This window comes from Canis aureus, chromosome 24 (genome assembly GCF_053574225.1).
Source record: "Canis aureus isolate CA01 chromosome 24, VMU_Caureus_v.1.0, whole genome shotgun sequence".
NCBI lineage: Eukaryota > Metazoa > Chordata > Mammalia > Carnivora > Canidae > Canis > Canis aureus.
The window spans coordinates 32207991-32220672 of NC_135634.1; the positions used below are offsets into that span (position 1 = coordinate 32207991).

Consider the following 12682-nt stretch of genomic DNA (forward strand, 5'->3'; position numbering starts at 1 on the left):
ATTGACCCAACAACGTTTACTAATTTTTTTTTTAAGATTTTATTTATTTATTCATGAGAGACAGAGAGAGAGAGGCACAGACACAGGCAGAGGGAGAAGCAGGCTCCGCGCAGGGAGCGCCACGTGGGACTCAATCCCGGGCCTCCAGGATCATGCCCTGGGCCAAAGGCAGACGCTCAACCGCTGAGCCACCCAGGCATCCCTTATTACTATTTTTTAAGATTTTATTTATTTATTAGAGACACAGAGAGAGAGGCAGAGACACAGGCAGAGGGAGAAGCAGGCTCCACGCAGGGAGCCCAACGTGGGTCTCGATCCCAGGTCTCCAGGATCACACCCTGGGCTGAAGGTGGCACTAAACCGCTGAGCAACCAGGGCTGCCCCATTTATTAATTTTTAAGTCATCCTTTCCACACTGATTTGAAATTCTATCTTTATCACGTTCTAAATTTATTCAAAAATGTGAGTCTATTTAAGACCTCTCTATAATAGCTCCATTAGAAAAAAGTAAGAGAAAGCTTGTCCTCCTTTGTCTTTTCAAATTTTTTCATGACTACTTTAATCATTCTTTAGATGAACTTAAAAATTGGCAGTCCAAGATTGACCCTGTGTTGGTACTTACTGAAGCTATTATTCTAGTTTTGAATACATTTGAAAAATTCCATACAAAAATATGTTTTTTTTAAGGATTAATTTGTCAAACAGCATTGCAAATTCTTTTAAGATTTTGGTCAGAAATGTAGTCAATTCATACATAATTTGGAGGATAACTGACATATTTACAAAATTGCCTTCCCACTCAAGTCTATTGTCAATCATTAAAAGAAAAAGGTAAACAGTATAGCCAGCAAAATTGAGTTTATTCAGGAATAGCAGAGGAGTTGCAAACTATGATGAACCATAGGCAAGTCTGAAGAAGAAAGAAGAAAGTGATTTTTAAGAAGGAAGAAAGAGGTTGGGAGGGGTTATTTTGAACAAAAATTCATTAAGGAGAGCAAGAGTTTGAGGTTGCAGCAGCTTCTCATTGGGTGAGTTGTTGCCAAGCCAGAGGAAACTCTTCCTTCTTTCTGGGGATGTAAAGTAAGCTTATTCCTCCTGAAGTATGTAAGGTAAGCTGCCAGGAGTAGTACCTGCATAAGAACCCTTCCTTCATTGAGGCTTTTCTCCATTTTGAATTAGATTTCCTTTATTCATTTTCACATTTCCCTCTTTTGATCAAGATCTTTCCTTGAAAGCATTGCTGCTCACGCATTTGGTTGGCTTTTTATTTACTAATTAAGCATTTTTGTCTGTGCCACTGAGCGGCAGAAAGGAGTTCTTGTCCCATGTTGCAGGGAGAGCATGAGGTGATGGAAACCATATTTGCGCAACAAAGACAGTAGAAAGAGTTTTCAGGTATTTTCCACTCTTGGGGTCATATCTTGTCTGGATTGTAAGCTTTGGAATCATCTCAAAGTGTTGAGCAACATCATTCTATCTGGTGCATCACTTCTGTTGAGATTTGACAAGCAACAAATTTAAAAATAATTATGGGGATCCCTGGGTGGCTCAGCAGTTTGGCGTCTGCCTTTGGCCCAGGGCGCAATCCTGGAGTCCCGGGATCGAGTCCCACGTCCGGCTACCCGCATGGAGCCTGCTTCTCCCTCCTCCTGTGTCTCTGCCTCTCTCTATATCTATCATAAATAAATGAATAAATCTAAAAAAATAAAAATAAAAATAATTATGCAAAACAGAATTAAAAGTAATGTAACAAATCCCATATGCATAATCGTTCAAAACCATGACCCAAATCTGAAGGTAGCCAACTAAACTAGTCAAAGGAGCAGGGAGATCAGGTGCAATTTGTTGTAACCAGTGTACTTATTCCCCATCTTGTGTAATTGAGTTTCTACCTCTCCGGAGGCATTTAGCCAGGTGCAGCAGGTGGTGTTTGCTATTGCACAAACGCCTTCTTGTTCAGCAAGTAACCAAGGACTATGCAATTGTCCAAAACTATCTTAGCCAGAGTCAAGTGATCATTGTTGGGCTGCTACTGCTTTGATGTGGAATTGGCTACCTCTCCTAATATTAGGGAGAGATTTCTGATCATCTGTTCATTGGTATTTACACCAATCCAAGGAAGAAAAACTTTCCCTATGGAGTCATGGATGTCTTTTAGAAGTTCCCATTTAAGGCAGCCACGGAGTCTCAGTGGATGGACAAATGAGAGGCTTCTGATTTGTTAGGCATGTTAACAGGGATGGTTAAATGTCCCAATAAGCTTTGGCCTCCAATTCACCAGCTATCTAAACATTCATATGCCCATAAAAATGCCATCCACTGAAGACAAAAATTAAAGCAGGGGGAGCACAGAGGACTTCAGCTGTCTGGTTATTGACAGATTCATTAGCTAGAATTTCCTACTTGAAATTTTCAAGCCAGAGATCTTGAGGTACCATCCCATCCTAAAGCTGTCTTTTCCAAAAACCTTGCAAAGAGGAGTTAGCCCATTTGTATTTCCCTTGGGTACAGAGAACAGATCATATTTCACTTAGGAAAAGACATAGATTGGGAGGAAGCAAAGATTGTATGATTGGCAAAGGTGGAGGTGTCTAGTTGAGCTAGCATGATTATGATTGTGGAAAGTATGGGAACACCTGGCCGTAATACCCTGCCCCATATAGGTAACATTCAAAGGCTTGTGGTTATAATTAGTAGTGGTATTTGAGACTAAGGAAAAATTGATTACAGGGAAGACCAAGGGGTCTCTGACATTGTGAATAGATTGGAGTTTCTGGTGATGGGTCCAACAGTCAGAAAGATTTGCCCCCCCCCCCTTTTTGCCCCTTTTGCAATAGATTGGGAAAGGTGAATAACAGCATTGTCTTTCCAAGGAAGAAAGAAAATAAGGTGAGAAACAATAGCAAGAAAAAAATATACAGGCCTAGTCCAATCATCTTGGGAAAGTTGTCTGCCTTGGTTGTCATTTGCTTCAAATCCTGGTCAGGTCCCTTCCAGACAGCAAGGTTGGAGGGAATCTTTCTGAAAGGGTCTTTTCTAGGTGATGAAATCTCCAAGCTGCAGATTATGATGGTGTCTAATGGTTTTGTCTCCTGGGAGCACCATGGAAAGATTGTTCTACTAAGTATAATAATTCTCTAAAGATTTTATTAGACCTTTGCAAAATTGAAGTATATCCCCTTTTATCAGCTGTAGATCAAAGGAAGCAGGGGCGAGGTAGGTGCATCGGGCATACTGTGATTATCTCAAAAAGGGAGCTTACCAGTGGGTAAGGGTTGGATCTGAGATTCAGAAGAACCAGTGGCAGTGCTTTTGGCCAGGGTGTTTCAGGGGTTTCTACAAATTTTGCTAATTCAGTCTTAATGATGAATTACCAACTCAACTGGTTCTGAAAATTGGGGGTGGTAGGCACAGTGAACATGTTCTAAAACTGGCCAAACAGCACAAGTCTGTTGAAGCACCTGACCAGTAAAGTGGATTCCTTGATCACTAGGAAGTTCAAATGTGGGAAGGGGGGTGGTTTCCCAAGTAGGAATGATCCTTTCTAATAGGATCTTAGCCACGAAGGAAGTGGTGGCCTTTTTACAAGAACAGATTCTTATTGAACTCATGCAAATAATTATACTGTCATGAAAAAAAGTACTCAAGTTTCTGAATTATGGAGGGATCATTTAGGAAGAAAAAAATCATTTCATCTTTTTTTACAAAGATTTTACCCAATTGTTGTAAGCCATAGATCACTTAAGAGAAATTTTCTTCAACCCAGTTCAGTTATATGATCCTAAAGCTATCAGAGACCTATATCCTTGGTACTTGTCAGAGTCCTTTTCATGAATTTCTCATTAGATAAAATACATTTGCAAAAGCATTAGAGTAAAACAATAACTGTCTATAAATGACAAAAGACTTAAAAATGCCCATTTTTAAAGATCTGCTAACAGTTCATTACAACAGAATTGACAAGAAAATTTGCTTATTTCTATGACATATATTTTAAAATTATGACTAATATATCAGGACACACCTGAATTTTAGGAATTTCATATAAATTTTGCAGCACCTAATCACATACACATATACAAATATAAGGTAAAGAAGGTTTAGCATTACTTCTTACTTGACAAGCTTCTCATGTAGTTTAACATACCATATAAGCCTAATAAGTTTAACATTTCCCTTTTTGTAGGGAGAGAGAACAAATATTTTGAGATATTCTAGGAACCTCCTGGAAAAACTCAAGATAGTTCAAGGTCAAAAAGATTTCACCCAGAATTTGAATTTTGGCAAGTTTGTAAAAAATATAAAATTTTTTGAACACTTGACCAAATGGATCACAGAAAATTATGAAACAAGACTTAATTATTTTAACTAAAGTGACAAAAGCATTTTAAAGGCAAATACAGAAAGTTCTGTAGTTGCAAAAAGCCTTAGCTCCTTAGCACTTTTTAATAGGGAAGACTCTGTTTTTCTAAGTAATCAAAGACCTTATAAAGGTAAAACACAGAATCTTTGTTTCCTAGGCAGATTACATTAAAGGTAAAGAAACTTTCTTTTACAATTTCTTACTAAGAGCAAACAAATAATCTAAGAAAACTTTGTCATTTTAATAGAAAAAGTAAATTTTAATTCGGTAGAAGTATACTTTTTTTTTTAAGGATTTTATTTATTTACTCATGAGAGACAGAGAGAAAGAAGTAGAGACATATGCAGAGACAGAAACAGGCTCCATGCAGGGAGCCCAATGTGGGACTTGATCCTGGGACTCTAGGATCACACCTTGAGCCAAAGGCAGACGCCCAACCACTGAGCCACCCAGGCGTCCCTTTAGCAATATATTTTTTATATGAAAATTCTTTCTCTTTTTTTAAATTTAAGTAAACCCATTTCAGTTTTAGCTGGACCACACAAAGAATTTCTTTCTAAAGATTCATTTTTCACAAACCTACAACTTAACAAATCTATTCAGCTTTTGTTCTATGTTATTCCTTATTCTTGTAATCATTTTACGTTAGGATAAAATCACTATCTTTTTCCTCAACAAAAAGATGAATTATCTATTCCTAATACTTCGTGTTACTGAAAACATCCTACTTTTCTTGCCTACCTTTCATATACAATCATTTTCTTTTTTAAAAAGTATTTTAATTATTTATTCATGAGAGACAGAGAGAGAGGCAGAGACATAGGCAGAGGGAGAAGCAGGCTCCATGCAGGAAGCCCTATGTGGGACTCAATCCTGGGTCTCCACGATCACTCCTTAGGCCGAAGGCAGTGCTAAACCACTGAGCCACCCAGGCTGCCCCAAAGTAGATACATCTATGTTCAGTAACTAATGTTTTAATATTTGATCTTGATGGAAAATGATCTAGATATTCAATGAAATTCCATCATTTAAAGTTTCAAGTTACCAAAATGATTTGGGGAAGTTATGTTTTAAGCACATATACCATAAAACATAATTATGGCACTTTAAAAGATTCTCATCCCACTTTTATCTATCTAAATAATTTGTTCCTCAAAACTATGTCTAGATTACTCACAAAACCTAATGAGATATTTGACAAAATCAGCCATCATCTCAAGTGAATTTTCCTGCTGACAAATTTTGCAACAGAAATAACATGAACTTATCTGATTACATTTAATGTTGATAACTCTGAAGACATGCTTGTTTTTATGAAACCAACAAACTTAAACTAGCTTTTAGTTTATCTCAGACCCTGTGAACTCAAAAAACATTTGGTTCACTCTATTTAATTTATAGGACTTATTTTTTAAGCCAATTAAGTAGAATTTTTTACAAATTAATTTTGGCAGTATCATCCAGAGATAGAAAATGTATGTATGTCTACATACATACATGGATATGTAACATCCATACATAACATATAGATAGACACAGAGATCTTATAACTTTTGTTTTAAAAATTTTAAAATATAGACCTACATAACATATAGATAGACACAGAGATCTTATAACTTTTGTTTTAAAATTTTTAGTTATGTGTCAGGTACAAAACTTGAAAGAATAGTTGGATCCAAATTATGTTTCTGGTAATGGCCTAAGTTAGGTTTACCTCTTCAGATGGCCAACGTTTTTTACTAAATATTTTTTTATTGGTATACTATAAGGATCCTTTTAGAGTTATTTTTGGAGCCATTTTGTTTTTCAGGACCTTCTGCATTCCAATCTAAGAATGCATTCCATTGTCACTGAGATGTTTGGAATCTTCTCTTTTAAGGCATCCCTTTAAGGTGGATTTATCTAAAACAAAGTTTTCCCAGAATGGTCATTACAATTCCAAAGTATCCAGAAATTTACCCAGTTTTCAGAAAGGTACAAGAATCTGGTCCAAGGATTACATGGAACCCATTTTGCCTTGGATTCTCTAAAACATACCATGAGGGGCCCTGTTTTCCAACAGCTGTTTTAAAACACTGGGAATCACGTGTATTCCCACATTTTGAACAGGATGGGTGAGTTACCAAGAAGCTTCAACAAACAGAAACAGAAACAGAGGAGAATAAACAAAAATAGAGACCAAGTATGCACAGTAACATTGGAGAACTGAGAATGCAAACAAAACAAAACAAGCAGAAATTTAGAAAACAAAACATACTCACCAGAAAGGGTGACACTTTCATAAAAACAGACCCCAAGTAAAATCCAAAAGCTTCACCAAGAGGAGAAAGCTTGAATGGAGAGGAGACTCACCCAAACCAAAATCGAAGAAGACTATGCACCTTGTGAAGAATACAAGGGGTTCAAGTGGATACTGTGCATAGTCCTGGCCGTTGGTAGTTCCTCAGAGGTTTGTCTCCTTTGGATCCAACCTGTAACACCAAGAAATGTCAATCATTAAAAGAAGAAGGTAAACAGTTTAGCCCCGCCCCCCCAAATCGACCTTATTTGGGAATAGCAGAGAACTCAGAACAAGCAAACCTTAGCTATCCCTAGGCAAGTTCAAAGAACAAAGGAATAGAGCACCCTTTAATAGAGGAAAGGAAAAAGTTTGGAGGAGTTTTTTTGAACAAAAATTCATTGGAGGAGAGCAAGAGTTCAGGATTGTGGTGATTTCACATTGGTGGAGTTGTTGCTGGGCAAGGAGAAAAACCTTCCTTCTTCTCACTGATGTATGTAAAGGAAGCTATGACTAGCAGCACAGAAGTGAGAACCCTTCCTGGCTTCCTGTCTCCATTTTGAATTAGTTTTTCTTTATTCATTCTCTTACTATGATACCCCTCCTTGCACTATTTCTATTAATTTTTTAAAAAGGTGCTTCTTCAAAAAAGTCTTAAACATTTCTAAATCTATTCTGAGTTTTGGCATATTTTATAAACACTTAATTGGAAAGTTTGCTTTTCTGTGGTCTTAAGTAGATACAACTGAAATTACTTTTCCTTAAGGGTTTGGTACAATTACCCTAAGGAAGCATCCAGACCTAGTGTTTTGAGGGAGGTTAGCTTTATTTCTGTAGGATGGTGCCTTTATTTCTTATTTTGTGTTAAATGTCCTCTATTTTTTCTTGATTATATTACCTAATGGTTTATCTATTTTATTGACTTTTAAATCTCATTTCTTCTTCCTAGCTGTATTATTCTTAAATCCTTCTTTTTTAATAGCTTAATTGAGATCTAATTCACATACTCTACAATTAATTCATTTAAAGTTCACAATTCAGTGTTTTTATTATATTCACAGTTGTGCAACCATCACCACAACCTCATTTTGGACTTTTGTCACTCTATACTCAGCCACCCCTCTTCATCTTTTCCTAACTTCTTGCATTTGATACTTATTTTATTCTTTTTTATTCACTTGGTTATTTAAGGCTTTTTCCTGATCACATTATGTTTTTGTATTATTTTTAGTTTGGAGATTTTTTTTTTTAGGTTGTCTTTGAAACCTAATTTATGGCTTCTTTTGGAGAATATCCGTTAGTATTTGAAAAGAAGTAATCATTTCTGTGTTCAGAATATCAGGGTTGATGTATCTATTGGAATTATCTTAATAATAATATCATTTAAGGGCACCTGGCTGGCTCAGCAGTGGAACATGCAACTGTTGATTGTGGGATTGAGTTCAAGCCCTGCATTGGGCATGGAGCCTACTTTAATAATAATAATAATAATAATAATAATAATGTCATTTAAGTTTTTAAATTTTCCCCCTCTTTATGTGTCATGGATTTCAAGAGGTCATTTAATCTTTCCCACTCCTAATATGATTATATTTTTTTCTGTCTCCTTTTTTATACTTGATGCTTCAGTAGTTGATTCACAGATATTCATAACTGTCTCTTTATCAATCATGAAGTGGTCATAACTGTCCTCAGTTCAAATTTTTCTGATGCTAACATCATAAACTTGGCTTTTGTTATTGTTGTGGTTTCTGTTTAGTTGCAACATTGTAATATGCCTTGACCTACACTTTTAACTTTCCACTTTTCTGAATCACATTCTATTAGGTGTGTCACACGACAACAGCAAAATGTCTTTGCTTTAAGACCTAATCAGAATTTTTTGATACAGTAGTTTAACACATTTATATCAGATAATATAAATGTATTTGGATTTAATATTGTTATTTTATATCATGCTTTCTGTTTGATATCTCAAGATATCTTTCATTGTAGGTCTCTTTGTTTTATAATATATTTCATCCTATAACTTAGAAATTTTATTTTTGTTCAATAAGTTCCTTTTACAACTATATATTTAGATAATTTCTTTAATCTTCCATTTCTTCAGTTTCTTTTAATACCCAGAAAGGAACAATAATGAAATTAGTATAATTCTCTTTTCCTTCTCCTTTTCCCTTTACTACTCATTTTAAAATCATATTCTCTTAGTATTTATCTTTGTAGTTTTAGATATAGTTGTATATCTAGCACTTGATTTATCAACTTAATCTAATAAATTTTGACAAGTAGAAATAAAGTAGCATACCTGCTCTATTTCTTACTTTTCTCCCTTTTCTCTACCACCACTACCATTTGTTACCCACTTTGATAATGTTAGCTTCTACATCACAGTATATGTATGTGTTCAATAGCTATTACTAGTCATGCTGCATAATGAACCGCCCCAAACTCACTGGCTTACAGAAGAAACATTTATTCTCTCTCATGTACCCAAAGGATCATTAATATAGACTCAGCTCTAGTGGATTTGGTTTCAAGATGAAAGCAGATCCTGCTCTGCTCCCCTCTCTGTCATCTTCCTTGGTCCATGGGTTGGCCAGGTCATGTTCCCCTCATAATGATGAAAGAAATTCAAGAATAATGAGCAGATGTGGCTCTGTACTAATCATTCTGTACAAATTCCATTGGCCAAAGCAAGTCAGAGAGCCAACTGCAAAGTCACATTGCAAAGGGAATGAATTCTAGGAGGCTAAAAAAAAAAAAAAAAAAAAAACTGGAAACAATAGTATAATCTACAAAAATATGTTAGCATAATTCCCAGATTTGTTTTAGCTCATTTCTATAGTTACAGATTCACTGCTCATTATGGATCCTATTGCCACAGTTTATGCAATTATCTCTGGCTTGCTGAAGTTTTCTCCCTGAGAATAGTATCCCCTAAGATAATTCATGTTCTAAAATGTTGGCCTGTTGAGTGTGAATTTTTTTTTCTTGAAACATTTTTTGCACAATAATTAAAATATAACAAATCACATGTTTGTAAGTACACAATTTGATAACTTCGAACTTATGTATACACAGTGAAACCATCACCACAGTCCAAGATAGTGGACGTATCCCTCATCCTCAACATTTCCCTCCTGCCCTTTTATTCTGTCCTTCCTGCCCCTCCCCTCCTTTCACTCCCAAGTAATCAACAGTCTGCTTTCTGTCACTATAACTTGCATCATCCAGAGTTTTATATAAATGAAATAATACATTACATACGTTTTGCCTGGTTTCTTTCACTTGATATAACTATTTTGAGATTCATTTATGTAGTTGTGTATATGAATGGTTGCTTTTTATTGTTAAGTAGCATTACTTTGAATGGATATACCTAATTTGTTTCTCCATTCATGAACTTGTGGAAAATTTAGGTTGTTTCCACTTTGGGGCTATTACAAATATGGCCACTATGAGCATTTATGTACAAAGCCTTGTATGGACATATATTTCCTTTTCTCTTGGGTAAATACCTAGGAGGTAAATGAATGGATCATATGGTAGAAGTATGTTTAACAGAAACTGCTTAGAATATTTTCAAGAGTGGCTTTATATTTCCACCAGCAGTGTTTGAAAGTTGTTTCTTCAATAACCTTGTTAACAATAGGTATTGTACTAATTTTAATTGAACTTTAGTTATTCTTAAAAGGGTGTAGTGTTGTTTTGTTATGAATTTAATTTGCATTTTTCTAACGATAAAGCTATTGAGCAGCTTTTTATATCCTTATTATCCATATATCTTATTTGATGAAATGTCTATTCAAATCATCTACCCATTTTTTAAATTGAGCTGCTTTCTTATTTTTGAATTATGAGAGTTCTTTTATATTCACAATACAAATATTTTCTTAGGCATATGATTTGCAAAGATTTTTTCCTCTCAGTACACATCATTGTCTTTTATTCTCTTAACAGTGTCTTTTGAAGAACAGAAGTTTTCAGATTTGATAAAGTGCAGTTTATCAATCTGTTCTTGTATGTATTGTCCTTTTGATGCCATATCTTACCTAATTCAAAATCACAACGATTTTCTACTAGGTTTTCTTCTAGGATTTTGATACAATTGTACTGAAGATGTAGATTGCATTGGGTAATACTAGCATTTTAAGAATATTATCTTCCAATCCATGGACATGGGATGCCTTTTTATTTATTTAAATATCCTTTCAGGGGGATCCCTGGGTGGCTCAGCGGTTTAGTGCCTGCCTTTGGCCCAGGGAGCAATCCTGGAGTCCCGGGATCAAGTCCCACATCGGGCTCCCTGCATGGAGCCTGCGTCTCCCTCTGCCTGTGTCTCTGCCTCTCTCTCTCTCTCTCTCCCTGTGTCTCTCATGAATAAATAAAATCTTTAAAAAAAAATATCCTTTCGTTGCTTTCAGCAATGCTTTATATTTTTCAGTGTACACATTTCTCACTTTCTTGATTAAATTTATTCCTAGTTATTTTATTTTGTGTGCAATTGCAAATTAATTATTTTGTAAATTTTGTTTTCAAGTTCATTGTTTATATATAGAAAGACAATGAATTTATTTTAAAGATTTTATTTATTTATTCATGAGAGACACAGAGAGAGCTGAGAGGCAGAGACACAGGCAGAGGGAGAAGCAGGCTCCATGCAGGGAGTCCGACGTGGGACTCGATTCCAGGGCTCCAGGACCATGCCCTGGGCTGAAGGCAGGTGCTAAACCACTGAGCCACTGGGGCTGCCCGACAATCTTACCTAGAAGAAGACATAAATAAAATCTTTAAAAAAAAAAAAGAAGAATTTTTGGATCTACATTAATAAAGAATATCAGTCTGGATTTTTAAAAATATTTTATTTAATTTATTCATGAGAGAAAGAGAGAGGCAGAGACACAGGCAGAGGGAGAAGCAGGCTCCATGCAGAAGCCTGATGTGGGATTCGATCCCGGGACTACAGGATCATTCCCTGAGCTGCAAGCAGGTGCTAAACTGCTGAGCCACCCAGGCATCCCTGTCTGTAGGTTTTTAATGGTATCTTTGTCAGCCTTACTTTGGTGTTGGTGTAATACTTGCTTCACAGAATAAGTTAGGAAGTCTTCCTTCTATTTTTTGGAAGAGTTTGAGAAGGATTATTTTTCATTCTTTCTTAAATGTTGGGGAAAATTCGCCAGCAAGGCCATCTGGACCTGAGTTTTTCATGTTTAGAGGTTTATGATTACTGATTCAATCTGTATACTTGCTAGAGTATACTATAGGCCTACTTGGATTTTCTATTTCTTCTTGAGTGGGTTTTGGTAATTTGTATCTTTCTAGGAATGTGTCCATTTTGTGTAGGTTTTATAATTTGTTGGCATATAATTGTTCTTAGTATTCTCTTATTATTATTATTCTTACTTCTGTAAAGTCAGTAGTACTATCCCCACTTTTATTTCTGATTTTAGTTATTTGCTTGTTTTTCCTTAGTCTAACTAAAAGTTTGTCAATTCTGTTAATCTTTTCAAAGAACCAACTTTTGGTTTCATTGGCTCTCTCTGTTGTCTTACTAGTTGTTTATATGTTTATCTCTAATCTTTAGGATTTTAATATATTTATTTATTTTAGAGGGAGAGAGAAAAAAATCTCAAGCAGACTCCATGGTGAGCCCTGACCCTGATATAGGGCTCAATTTCACAACCCTGAGATCATGACCTGAGCCAAAATTAAGAGTCAGACACTTAACCGACTGAACCACCCAGGTGCCCCATCTCTAATCTTTATTATTTATTTCCTCTGCTAGCTTTTGGTTTAGTTTGGCCTTCTTTTTTCCAATTTCTTGAGTTGTAAAGCTAAGTTATGGGCTTCCAGTTTCTTCTTTTTTAATGTAGGCATTTACAGTAGTAAATTTTCCTCTGAGCATTGCTTTTGCTGCTTTCCATAAATATGTTATCTTACTATTCTCTTGCCTCTGTGGTTTTTGATGAGAAGTCAACTTTTGTCTAGATTTTCTAGATTTTCCTTGTGTCTGGCTTTTGAATGGAATATAACTGAAT

General features: G+C 35.6%; 1 long non-coding RNA gene across 1 annotated transcript in view; it reads left to right on the forward strand.

Annotated features, from left to right (window-relative positions):
* Window positions 1-12682, forward strand: part of LOC144296012 (uncharacterized) — a 77042-nt gene that overhangs the window by 1183 nt on the left and 63177 nt on the right. The window lies entirely within an intron of this gene.